We start from the raw sequence: 12,996 nt of genomic DNA, 5'->3' as shown, positions 1-12,996 counted from the left end.
ACAGATGCTGTGGGCCATTCCGACCTCTTCTCACTCTGCCAGCTGCTATGTGTGTAATTCAAAACCCTCTCTAGAATCACTGAAGTTTATTGCTCTAAGCTGCAAGCAGATCCCTACACTCCTCATTCCCTCCTCCCATCTAATACTAGTTGGAACTGGTGTAAATCCCTGAGTTTCTTTGTTCAATTAAAGTTATATATAGTGGCACCGATTTGGGCTAGAGATATTCCAGATGTTCATCGGAAAATCTATCACTCACTGAAAGCGCTAGCAGCTAAACGCAATGAGTGCAAAGTGCGGATTTCTCAGTAAGCGGCTCACGTAATTATTTTGTGTTCACATTTAAAAGAACGCCCCTCACATGGGGAACATCATGAGAAAGGTGTCGTACTTATGCAAGGTTCACACAGCAAGTTATGCATAAAAATAGTTAACATAGCTCTAAGTAAAGGGGAGGTGTCAGCCTCTAAGTGATGTCACCACAGGGGGAGTGCCTGGGCTTTGGGATAGAATAACTTAGTGAGACCAGCATTCTGGGAGGGTCTTTTGTTTGGGGTCCTGCCGCTGTACAGAGGGGTGCTATGCATCTGGATATAAGTTCACCCTTCCCCCAGCACATGGCCAGCCAAGATGATACCATGACATAATGACCTGTAAGTGTTCTGTTCAATTTTAATTCCATTTTATTTGTAATTTGTATTGTACACATGATTTTGTCTTCTTTATAATATCTTTTATACTTTGTAAACATTACCTACCTTTTTTTGGAGTAAAATATAAATGACTAGCTTGTCTCTCCCTGCTCTATAACAAACTTTGCATCCTCTGAGGTGAATTACGCTACTGATTTGGGTTGGCTCCGGACCCGTTAATCCTTAGGAAATCAGAGCTAGTAGCAGCATACTTTGTTCTGTGCAATTGGGCGTTGATAATTATTGAGCCTGAAAAAAGGCTTCTACATTAAGCAAGGCAAGATTCCCAGATTCCGGGGAAAATGCCCAATCCTGAGGATCGCCACGCAGCAGGCAGATGACAATTTTAACCTGCTGAATGGGATCACCAGAAGAACGAGGTTTCAGAGCAAAAAACAGTTTACAGTTATTTTTAAAACTCAAAAATTTTGACCTGTCCCCAAAAAATAAATCAGGAGTAGGAATCCGAGGCTCTAAAACCGGAGTCTGAACAATATAATCGGAAATACCCTGTACCCTAGCAGCCAGTTGGTCTACACGAGAAGCTAATCCCTGAACATCCATGCTAGCACACAGCTCTTCAGTCACCCAGAGGAAAAGACGGAAGGAAAGAGAAAACAGACTACAGAAAAAAAAATGGCTCAGCACTTTTCTTCCCTTCTTCTGAGATGCATTTAACTCATTGTTGGCCAGTTGTACTGTTATGATCCGGTGACCCTGGAGCCGCATGTGACTATCTCTGGAGTAGGTGGTACCTGTACTGACCGCAATCCTAATACTGACACCGCAACTAGAAGTAGCCGTGGGATGTACCTAACATGGCCTAGACACCTCGACACAGCCGGAGGACTAAATACCCCTAAAGATGGAAATGGGAAATCCTATCTTGCCTCAGAGCAGAGCCCCAAAGGATAGGCAGCCCCCCACAAATATTGACTGTGAGTTTAAGAGGAAATACGTACACAGGCAGAAAAGACAGAGTTTAGCAAAAGAGGCACTTCTAGCTAAAATAGAAAAGGATAGGACAGAGTACTAAGCGGTCAGTATTAAAACTCTAGAAAAATCCACAGCAGAATATACTATCTACTACATCTAACTAAAGACATAGGATGTATATCTGCATCTCCAAAGAATCCAGCATGACAGAAAAATCCAAACAAGTCAAGCTGGACAAAACACAATAGATTGCACTGCACATAAAAGCACACTGCATGCGTGCTACAGAGAACCAAAACAAGGCACTTATCTTAGCTGAAATGTCAGCAGGGCAAGTGGAGCCAGACAGAGATGCAATCCCTCCAAGATACAATGGACAACTGGCAGGGATTGAAGGATCCTACAAACCTAAATACCTAATAGAACTGCAATAAGCAGAAACGCCTGCCCTGGCCTACAATCCAGAGACCACTGCACTACCACTAACAACCACCGGAGGGAGCACAAGAGCAGAATTCACAACAGGCAACCAAACCACCCCAGTTCGTGACAAATTGGTGTGAGTAGTGGGGATGATAAAGGTATCTTCCCTGTGAACCGTGACAGATTGGGGGCATCCCTGACATATCCATTGGGATCTGTGACATATTGTTGGCAGCACGGTGGGATCCATGACTGGCACGCTGCAGCGAGGGTGATATAACTACTCCCACACAGGGGGGAACAATAATTATCAACGCCCAATTGCACAGGACAAATTATGCTGCCACCAGCTCCGATTTTCCAAGGATTAAGGGGTCCGGAGCCAACCCAAATCAGTAGCGTAATTCACTTCAGAGTACGCTACAGTTCATTTAGAGCACGGAGAGACAAGCTAGTAATTTTATATTTTACTACAAAAAAAAGGTAGACAGTGTTTACAAAGTATAAAAAGATAGTATAAAGAAGACAAAATCATGTGTACAATACAATTACAAATAAAATAGGATTCAAATTGAAAAGAACGCTTACAGGTCATTATGTCATTGTATCATCTTGACTGGCCGTGTGCTGGGGGAGGGGTGAGCATATATCCAGATGCATAGCACCACTCTGTATAGCAGCTAGACCCCGGACAAAAGACACTGCAAAGAATTCTGTCAAACTAAGTTATTCCCTAGCCTAAAATCAAAGCCCTCCCCTTGTGGTGACATCACATAGAGACTGAAAACTTCCCTTCACTTGTGTAGTGAAATATGAATAGGTATATATGTGTGTAGTGAAATATGTATAGGTTTATATGTGTAGCCAGCAGTAATTTAACATCTGTCCGTAAACTGCAGGTCTCACAGGGGTCACAGCATGTTGTCCTGAGAAGGCAGTCTGCTGTCTCCAATCTCGCCAGGGGGTCTTGCTGGGAACCAGGAAGAAGGGGAAACATTTCACACCTTCTAGCTCTTTTGAAGGGAGAAGTCAATTACAGCCTGACACTATCTATATGTGAGAAACTTACACAGAGAATTTCAGAGGAAATAATATATTCATTGGGGGAGCGGCCGTGGTCCAATCAAAAACAAGCAATTATAATATAAACCTGAGAGGCAGGTCTAGAAATCTGACCTCCAAGTTAACTCTATAAATTAGGCCTATACACATTGAATCGTGTTCACAGATTGAGGGACAGCCAAGCTGATGTGTTCCAGTCCATATTCATCCCCCCCAGGAAGCAGAAAGCAAACTAAAAAGTTAGCTATTTCTGTAAGTTTTCTCCTGTTTATTTGTAGAATTGTTTTGCATATTTGTATGTCTTTTTATTAGCATATTTTTATACCTTTTTTTTATTGTAAGCCCTGTACCTTTTTGTATTAAAGCCTAAAACTTTAACAAGTTGAACCTTGTATGTTCTAAAGAATCCATAGCCTTAAACTGTGTGAGCCTCATGATTGGCAGACAGTAGTAGTAATATTTCCGGGACTCATCGCCCGTGTATTCGGTGAGTGGTGGCAGCGTGTATGAGCAGGTGTTTGGTCTGGGTCGGTGTGTGACTTATGCTCCCATTACAGCATAGGACAGAGGTTGAATGCTGGACTGAGAGAGGGGAGATAGATTAACCTTTGCAGGCACAACCCCAAGTCGCGTGCTGGGAAGTGGGTACGTGACAATTTGGTGTCAGCACGGTGGGATCTGTGACCATATGAAAACTATTTTTACGCATATCTCGCTGTATTAACCCTATATAAAAAAATACACGATGATCAGAATGTGCCCCACAACATGGGTATTCTTTTAAGTGTAAACACAGGGTAATTACCTGAACTGATTGTGGAGAAACCCACACTTTGCACTCGTTGCGTTTAGCTTCTAGCGCTTTCAGTGAGTGATAGATCTATCGATGGACATCCGGAATATATAATTCTTATAATCCTAGCCCGGATTGGTGCCCCTATATATCCTGTTAATCTAACAAAGAAATGCATGCAGGTTGGAAGTGGCTATACCAGTACGGGCTGGTATTGGTTGGGAGGAGGGAATGGGTAGTTTTAGGGAGATTTGTCTGCTGCAGCTAAAAGCCATAAACTGCTCACACATTGGTATCAGGTTGCACAGAGTGTCTGCCATCGGGCATTGTTTTTGTATGAGTGAATGCAGAGGGGGAGAAAGGGGGGTCGAATCTTCAGCGTGTGTCTGGAAAGCCATGTAACCTTCTGAAACTAAACTCACAATATGACATTTTCACATTATTGTGACAAGTGTAGAGCGGGGTCGGTTACAATGTATCAGTGTAGAGTGGGGGCTGGTTACAATGTATCAGTGTAGAGCGGGGGGGGGGGCTGGTTACAATGTATCAGTGAAGAGTGGGGCCGGTTACAATGTATCCGTTTAGAGCAGTGGCTGGTTACAATGTATCAGTGTAGAGCGGGGCGGATACAATGTATCAGTGCGGAACATGGCTGGTTACAATGCATCAGAGTAGAGTGGGCCGGTAACAATGTATCAGTGTAGAGTGGGGGCTGGTAACTAGAACTGGTACAGAAAGCATGAGATTCTATTGTTCTTTTAAGGGCTCCTTCTCTCTTGCGAGAAATACGTCCGAGTCTCGCAGGTTAAAACCCTGCGCTGGCGCCGGCACTCCAGAGCGGAGCGTGCGGTTCCATGTATTGCTGTGCGGCCGCACGCTCCGCTCTGGGGTGCCGGCGCCAGAGCAGGGTTTTAACCTGCGAGACTCGGACGTATTTCACGCAAGTGAGAAGGAGCCCTAAGTGTATGTCTATTGGCACAGATTAGGGCTAGAGATATAAGAATGATATATTCCGGATGTCCATCGAGAGATCTATAACTTCCTCAAATCGCTAGAAACTAAACCCAACGAGTGCAGAGTGGGTTTCTCCAAAAGCAGGTGTAGAAGAGGAAGTGCCCCAAAATGTATATTGCATGTTTTGGGTATTTCCCCCACATGTATACCACATGGAGCAAAGCCCTCCCCCCTCCAGCCTGCTGTAGAACATAGCTGCCATGAGCTGGAAAAACACTGAGGAGGTATATCTTAGTGGACAATAGACTCGTGACCTCATCCCCACACACCTGGGGCTGGACACACCTCTTCTTGGTTGGACATAAAAGGGACAACACATGTGTTTAGAGCTCTCTCTTGCTGTGGCTGCATTTCCTGGAATCACCATGGATGGTTGATAAGTATACTCTGTATCCCCTTTTCTTACTAGACCCTGTAACCTCTTATGCCTTAGGGTTAGTAAGCTATAGATTGGGAGGGCTGATTGTCATGAATCCCCAATGGCTAGGGATAGCACAGGACAAGCAAAGTACAAATAGATAACGGACGAGCTCTAGGGTGATGGAACCTGGGCTGACCGCTGCCCTACGCCTGACAAACGCAACTAGAGATAGCCAGGGAGCGTGCCTACGTTGGTTCTAGACGCCACGCACCAGCCTAAGAGCTAACTAGTACTGCAGAGAAAAAAGACCTCACTTGCCTCCAGAGGAATGAACCCCAAAAGATATAGTTGCCCCCTCACATGTATTGACGGTGAAATGAGAGGAAGGCACACACATAGAGATGATATATATAGTTTTAGCAAATTGAGGCCCGCTGTAAACTAGAAAGCAGAACGATACAAAAGGGGACTGAGCGGTCAGCAAAAAACCCTAATCAAAAGAAACCATCCTGAGATTACAAGAACCCATGTGCCAACTCATGGCACATGGGGAGAACCTCAGTCCACTAGAGCTACCAGCTAGCATAGAGACATAATAAGCAAGCTGGACAAAAAACCAAACAACTGAAAATCAGCACTTAGCTTATCCTGAAAGATCTGGGAGCAGGTAGGCAGGAACCAAACAGAGCACATCTGAATACATTGATAGCCGGCAAGGGAATGACAGAAAGGCCAGGTAAAATAGGAAACACCCAGCCTCTGATGGACAGGTGGAAACCAAAGGCCGCAACCCACCAAAGTCACCCAGTACCAGCAGTAACCACCAGAGGGAGCCCACAAACAGAATCCACAACAGTACCCCCCCCTTGAGGAGGGGTCACCGAACCCTCACGAGAACCCCCAGGGCGATCAGGGTGAACTCTATGGAAGGCGCGGACCAAATCAGTCGCATGAACATCGGAGGCGACCACCCAGGAATTATCCTCCTGACCATAACCCTTCCACTTAACCAAATACTGGAGTTTGCGTCTGGAAACACGAGAATCCAAGATCTTCTCAACAACATACTCCAATTCTCCCTCCACCAGCACCGGAGCAGGAGGCTCAACCGAAGGAACAACGGGCACCTCATACCTCCGCAACAATGACCGATGGAACACATTATGAATAGCAAACGATGCTGGGAGATCCAAACGAAAAGATACAGGGTTAAGAATCTCCGAGATCCTATAAGGACCGATGAACCGAGGCTTGAACTTAGGAGAAGAGACCTTCATAGGGACAAAACGAGAAGACAACCACACCAAATCCCCAACAAGAAGTCGGGGACCCACGCGGCGACGGCGATTAGCAAACTGCTGAGTCTTCTCCTGAGATAACTTCAAATTGTCCACCACCTGATTCCAAATCTGATGTAGCCTGTCCACCACCACGTCCACTCCAGGACAATCCGAAGACTCCACCTGACCAGAGGAAAAAACGAGGACGAAACCCCGAATTACAAAAAAAAGGAGAGACCAACGTGGCAGAACTAGCCCGATTATTAAGAGCAAATTCGGCCAGTGGCAAAAAAGCAACCCAGTCATCTTGATCAGCAGAAACAAAACACCTCAAATAAGTTTCCAAGGTCTGATTAGTTCGCTCCGTCTGGCCATTCGTCTGAGGATGGAATGCAGACGAGAAAGACAAATCAATGCCCATCTTGGCACAAAACGTCCGCCAAAATCTAGACACAAACTGGGATCCCCTGTCAGAAACGATATTCTCCGGAATCCCATGCAAACGGACCACGTTCTGAAAAAATAAAGGGACCAACTCAGAGGAGGAGGGCAACTTAGGCAAGGGCACCAAATGAACCATCTTAGAAAAGCGGTCACACACAACCCAGATAACGGACATTTTCTGTGAAACCGGAAGATCAGAAATAAAATCCATGGAAATGTGCGTCCAAGGCCTCTTCGGGATGGGCAAGGACAACAACAACCCACTGGCCCGAGAACAGCAAGGCTTAGCTCGAGCACACACTTCACAAGACTGCACAAAGGTACGCACATCCCTAGACAAGGAAGGCCACCAAAAAGACCTGGCCACCAAGTCTCTAGTACCAAATATTCCAGGATGACCAGCCAACACAGAAGAATGGACCTCGGAGATGACTCTACTGGTCCAATCATCCGGAACAAACAGTCTTTCTGGTGGACAACGATCCGGTTTATCCACCTGAAACTCCTGCAATGCACGTCGCAAATCTGGGGATACGGCGGACAATATTACCCCATCCCTAAGGATACCAGTAGGCCCAGAGTCTCCAGGAGAGTCAGGCACAAAACTCCTGGAAAGAGCATCTGCCTTCACATTCTTTGAACCTGGCAGGTATGAAACCACGAAATTGAAACGAGAAAAAAACAACGACCAACGAGCCTGTCTAGGATTCAAACGCCTGGCAGACTCAAGGTAAATGAGATTCTTGTGATCAGTCAAGACCACCACACGATGTTTAGCACCCTCAAGCCAATGACGCCACTCCTCAAATGCCCACTTCATGGCCAAAAGCTCCCGATTACCCACATCATAATTGCGCTCGGCGGGCGAGAATTTTCTAGAGAAGAATGCACATGGCTTCATCACCGAGCCATTAGAACTTCTCTGTGACAAAACCGCCCCCGCTCCAATCTCGGAAGCATCAACCTCAACCTGAAAAGGAAGTGAAACATCTGGTTGACACAACACAGGAGCAGAAGAAAACCGGCGCTTAAGTTCCTGAAAGGCCTCCACGGCCGCAGGAGACCAATCAGCAACATCAGCACCCTTTTTAGTCAAATCAGTCAATGGTTTGACAATACTGGAAAAATTAGCAATGAACCGACGATAAAAATTAGCAAACCCCAAGAACTTCTGAAGGCTCTTAACAGATGTAGGTTGTGTCCAGTCACAAATAGCCCGAACCTTGACGGGATCCATCTCAATAGTAGAAGGAGAAAAAATGTACCCCAAAAAAGAAATCTTCTGGACTCCGAAGAGACACTTTGAACCCTTCACAAACAGAGAATTGGCCCGCAGAACCTGAAACACCTTCCTGACCTGTAGAACATGAGACTCCCAGTCATCAGAAAACACCAAAATATCATCCAAATACACAATCATAAACTTATCCAGATATTCACGGAAAATATTGTGCATAAAGGACTGAAAGACTGACGGAGCATTGGAGAGTCCAAAAGGCATTACCAAATACTCAAAATGGCCCTCAGGCGTATTAAATGCGGTTTTCCACTCATCACCCTGTTTTATCCGCACCAGATTATACACACCGCGAAGATCTATCTTAGTGAACCACCTAGCCCCCCTAATGCGAGCAAACAAATCAGTAAATAATGGCAATGGATACTGGTATTTGACTGTAATCTTATTCAGAAGGCGATAATCTATACAAGGCCTCAGGGAACCATCTTTTTTAGCCACGAAAAAGAAACCTGCTCCCAGAGGGGACGAAGATGGATGAATATGTCCCTTTTCCAAGGACTCCTTAATATAATTCCGCATAGCAGTATGCTCTGGTAGTGACAGATTAAATAAACGACCCTTAGGGAACTTACTGCCAGGAATCAATTCTATAGCACAGTCACACTCTCTATGAGGAGGGAGCAAATTGAGCTTAGGCTCCTCAAAAACATCCCTATTGTCAGACAAAAACTCAGGGATCTCAGAAGGAGTAGATGAAGCGATAGAAATCGGAGGTGCATCATCGTGAACCCCCTGACATCCCCAGCTTAACACAGACATTGTTTTCCAGTCCAGGACAGGATTATGAGTTTGTAACCATGGCAGACCAAGCACTAGTACATCATGTAAATTATAAAGTACAAGGAAGCGAATCACCTCCTGATGAACGGGAGTCATGCGCATGGTCACTTGTGTCCAATACTGCGGTTTATTCATAGCCAATGGTGTAGAGTCAATTCCCTTCAGAGGAATAGGGACTTCCAGAGGCTCCAGACTAAAACCGCAGCGTTTAGCAAATGACCAATTCATAAGACTCAGGGCAGCGCCTGAATCCACATAGGCATCGACGGAAATGGAAGACAGTGAAAAAATCAGAGTCACAGACAAAATGAACTTAGACTGCAGAGTATCAATGGCAAAAGATTTATCAACCCTTTTTGTGCGTTTAGAGCATGCTGATATAACATGAGCTGAATCACCACAATAAAAACACAATCCATTTTTCCGCCTATAATTTTGCCGTTCACTTCTGGACTGAATTCTATCACATTGCATAGTCTCAGGTGCCTGTTCAGAAGACCCCGCCAACTGGTGCACGGGTTTGCGCTCCCGTAAACGCCGATCAATCTGAATGGCCATAGCCATAGACTCATTCAGACCTGTAGGCGTAGGGAACCCCACCATAATATCCTTAATGGCCTCAGAAAGACCATTTCTGAAGTTTGCAGCCAGGGCGCACTCATTCCACTGAGTAAGCACCGACCATTTCCGAAATTTTTGACAATATATTTCCGCTTCATCATGCCCCTGAGAGAGGGCTAATAAAGCCTTTTCAGCCTGAATCTCTAGGTTAGGTTCCTCATAGAGCAATCCCAATGCCAGAAAAAACGCATCCACACTGAGCAATGCAGGATCCCCTGGTGCCAATGCAAATGCCCAATTCTGAGGGTCGCCCCGCAGGAAAGATATTACAATCTTGACCTGTTGAGCAGGGTCTCCAGAGGAGCGAGATTTCAAAGAAAGAAACAATTTGCAATTGTTCCTGAAATTCAGGAAGGTAGATCTATCTCCAGAGAAGAACTCTGGAATAGGAATTCTAGGTTCAGACATGGGAGTGTGAACAACAAAATCCTGTATGTTTTGAACTTTTGCCGCAAGATTACTCAGGCTGGAAGCCAAACTCTGGACATCCATGATAAACAGCTAAGATCAGAGCCATTCAAGGGTTAAGAGGAGGTAAGAAGCAGCTAGACAGCAATTAAGGGCTAGGCAGCAAAACTCTGAAGGGAAAAAAAAAAAAAATTTCCCTTAAACAGTTCTATTTCTCCTGCTTCAGCCCAAACAATTAACACTTTGTGGGCCGGCTATACTGTCATGAATCCCCAATGGCTAGGGATAGCACAGGACAAGCAAAGTACAAATAGATAACGGACGAGCTCTAGGGTGATGGAACCTGGGCTGACCGCTGCCCTACACCTGACAAACGCAACTAGAGATAGCCAGGGAGCGTGCCTACGTTGGTTCTAGACGCCACGCACCAGCCTAAGAGCTAACTAGTACTGCAGAGAAAATAAAGACCTCACTTGCCTCCAGAGGAATGAACCCCAAAAGATATAGTTGCCCCCTCACATGTATTGACGGTGAAATGAGAGGAAGGCACACACATAGAGATGATATATATAGTTTTAGCAAATTGAGGCCCGCTGTAAACTAGAAAGCAGAACGATACAAAAGGGGCTGAGCGGTCAGCAAAAAACCCTAATCAAAAGAAACCATCCTGAGATTACAAGAACCCATGTGCCAACTCATGGCACATGGGGAGAACCTCAGTCCACTAGAGCTACCAGCTAGCATAGAGACATAATAAGCAAGCTGGACAAAAACCAAACAACTGAAAATCAGCACTTAGCTTATCCTGAAAGATCTGGGAGCAGGTAGGCAGGAACCAAACAGAGCACATCTGAATACATTGATAGCCGGCAAGGGAATGACAGAAAGGCCAGGTAAAATAGAAAACACCCAGCCTCTGATGGACAGGTGGAAACCAAAGGCCGCAACCCACCAAAGTCACCCAGTACCAGCGGTAACCACCAGAGGGAGCCCACAAACAGAATCCACAACAGCTGATATTGCATGTGTGATTTGGGTAATTTAGACAGGTAATTCAGGGTGGGTTATTACTGTGTGATATTGTTATATTACTGCATACTGTAGTGATATTACTGTATTAGAGTTGTAGTATCTGTATATTGTGTGTATATATAATATATATTTATAGTCACCAGCTTGGGTATAAATATATATGTATGTTATAAACTGCAGACTTGTGTGTGTGTAATAAATATGCTTTATTGTTACACTGTTTTGTCTCAGTTAGAATATAGTATAAGGTAAAGATAATGTTGTGGTATTATTAAGTGGATATTAATTATTAATAGCCAAGTTTGGCGTTAATAGTTAATATCGGACCTCAATAGAGGTGTAGGGAGGTTTCCCCCTTTTGGTAACTATAAGTTGAGTAATTTGAGGAGGGAAACCCTGTCCTTTTACAGCGGGTCATGTAATTACACCATATTTACACTTAAAAGAATCCCCCTGATGTGGGGCACATCCTGATCATTGTGTCTTTCGTATACGAGATTCATACAGCGAGCTAGGTATAAAAGTGGCTGCCATAACTCTAAATAAAGGGGAGGTTTCAGCCTCTAAGTGAGGTCACCACAGGGGGAGTGCCATGGTTTTAGGCTAGGAAATAAGTGAGTGAAGCAGCAGTGTTCAACGTGTCTTTGCCCAGGGTCTAGCTGCTATACAGATGCATGCTATGCATCTAGATGTGTCTCCTCCTCCACAGCACACGGTCAGCCATGAGATAAGATGACATAACGAAATGTAAGTGTTTCTTCAACTTTAAACCCATTTTATTTGTAATTGTCTGCACATATGATATTTGTCTTCTTTATAATATCTTTTTATACCTCTGTAAACACTGCCTACCTTTTTGGAGTAAAATATAAAATTACTAGCTTGTCTCTCCTTGCTCTATAACTTACGGTCACGTCCCCTGAAGTGAATTACGCTAATAATATAGGTTGGCTCCGGACCCGTTATTAATTAAGAAATCGGAGTTAGTGGCAGCGGACTTGTCCTGTGTGGTTGGGAGTCTTTGTAGCGACTGGCAGCGTTGATAATTATTGTTCCCGCCTGAGTGGGAGTAGTTATATCGCCCTCGCTGCAGTGCGCCCATTAGCCAGTACAAAGTAAGGCAGCCTTTCTGGTGACTAATTATCCTAGGTGCAGTACCCAGTCAGACCTGAGGGTAAGGGGGGTGCCAGAGAGCTGCAAGTTCCAAACCGGAACTGGGAAGTGGGATATAGATAAATCCCCTTCAGAAAGAACCAGGGGCAACCAAACAACTCCGGTTCATGACAAATTGGTGTGAGTGGTGGGGATGATAAAGGTATCCTCCCTGTGATTCGTGACATATTGGTGGCAGAGCGGTGGGATAATAGAGCATCAGTGATCTGGTTTGAGCAATCATTCCTCTCACCAAAAATTTGCATGGTTCTTGCGAGGACTTCGCACAAATAAGTTTTAGAGAACAAGCTCAGTGTTTACTAGTCCTGAGACGATACCGTGTGTACTTGCTATTACCCCTCCCTTCTATTTGTTTTTCTATCCTATCTTTTATTTGGCAATGATGGCCGCAAAAGGAGAAGCCTGGTACACCCAGCAGAAGGACACTCTTGTTGGAGCATGCACGAACCATTGCCTGGACCCCTATGGCAAAACCAAGGCTCAACTAGTTACGGAACTGGTTCAATTTGAAGTGGACCAAGCCCGGCCTCAGAGTCCAGCGGACGCAGAAGCCAGCACCAGCGAAAATAGTGCTGCAGCAGAGGTCCAACCACTGAATGCTGGCCTTACTTGCAACCAGGGGAGTGTGGACCTCCGCCTGCAGCTGGCTCTGCCACAATGCTCCACAGATGACACAG

At 45.1% G+C, this 12,996-nt stretch overlaps 1 protein-coding gene across 6 annotated transcripts in view; it reads right to left on the bottom strand.

Moving 5' to 3' along the window:
* The window catches only part of ABCC9 (ATP binding cassette subfamily C member 9), a 184,550-nt gene that overhangs the window by 47,119 nt on the left and 124,435 nt on the right, over positions 1-12,996 (bottom strand). The window lies entirely within an intron of this gene.

Source organism: Ranitomeya variabilis, chromosome 5, assembly GCF_051348905.1.
Source record: "Ranitomeya variabilis isolate aRanVar5 chromosome 5, aRanVar5.hap1, whole genome shotgun sequence".
Taxonomy (NCBI): Eukaryota; Metazoa; Chordata; class Amphibia; order Anura; family Dendrobatidae; genus Ranitomeya; species Ranitomeya variabilis.
This window is presented reverse-complemented; position numbering and strand designations above follow the sequence as displayed.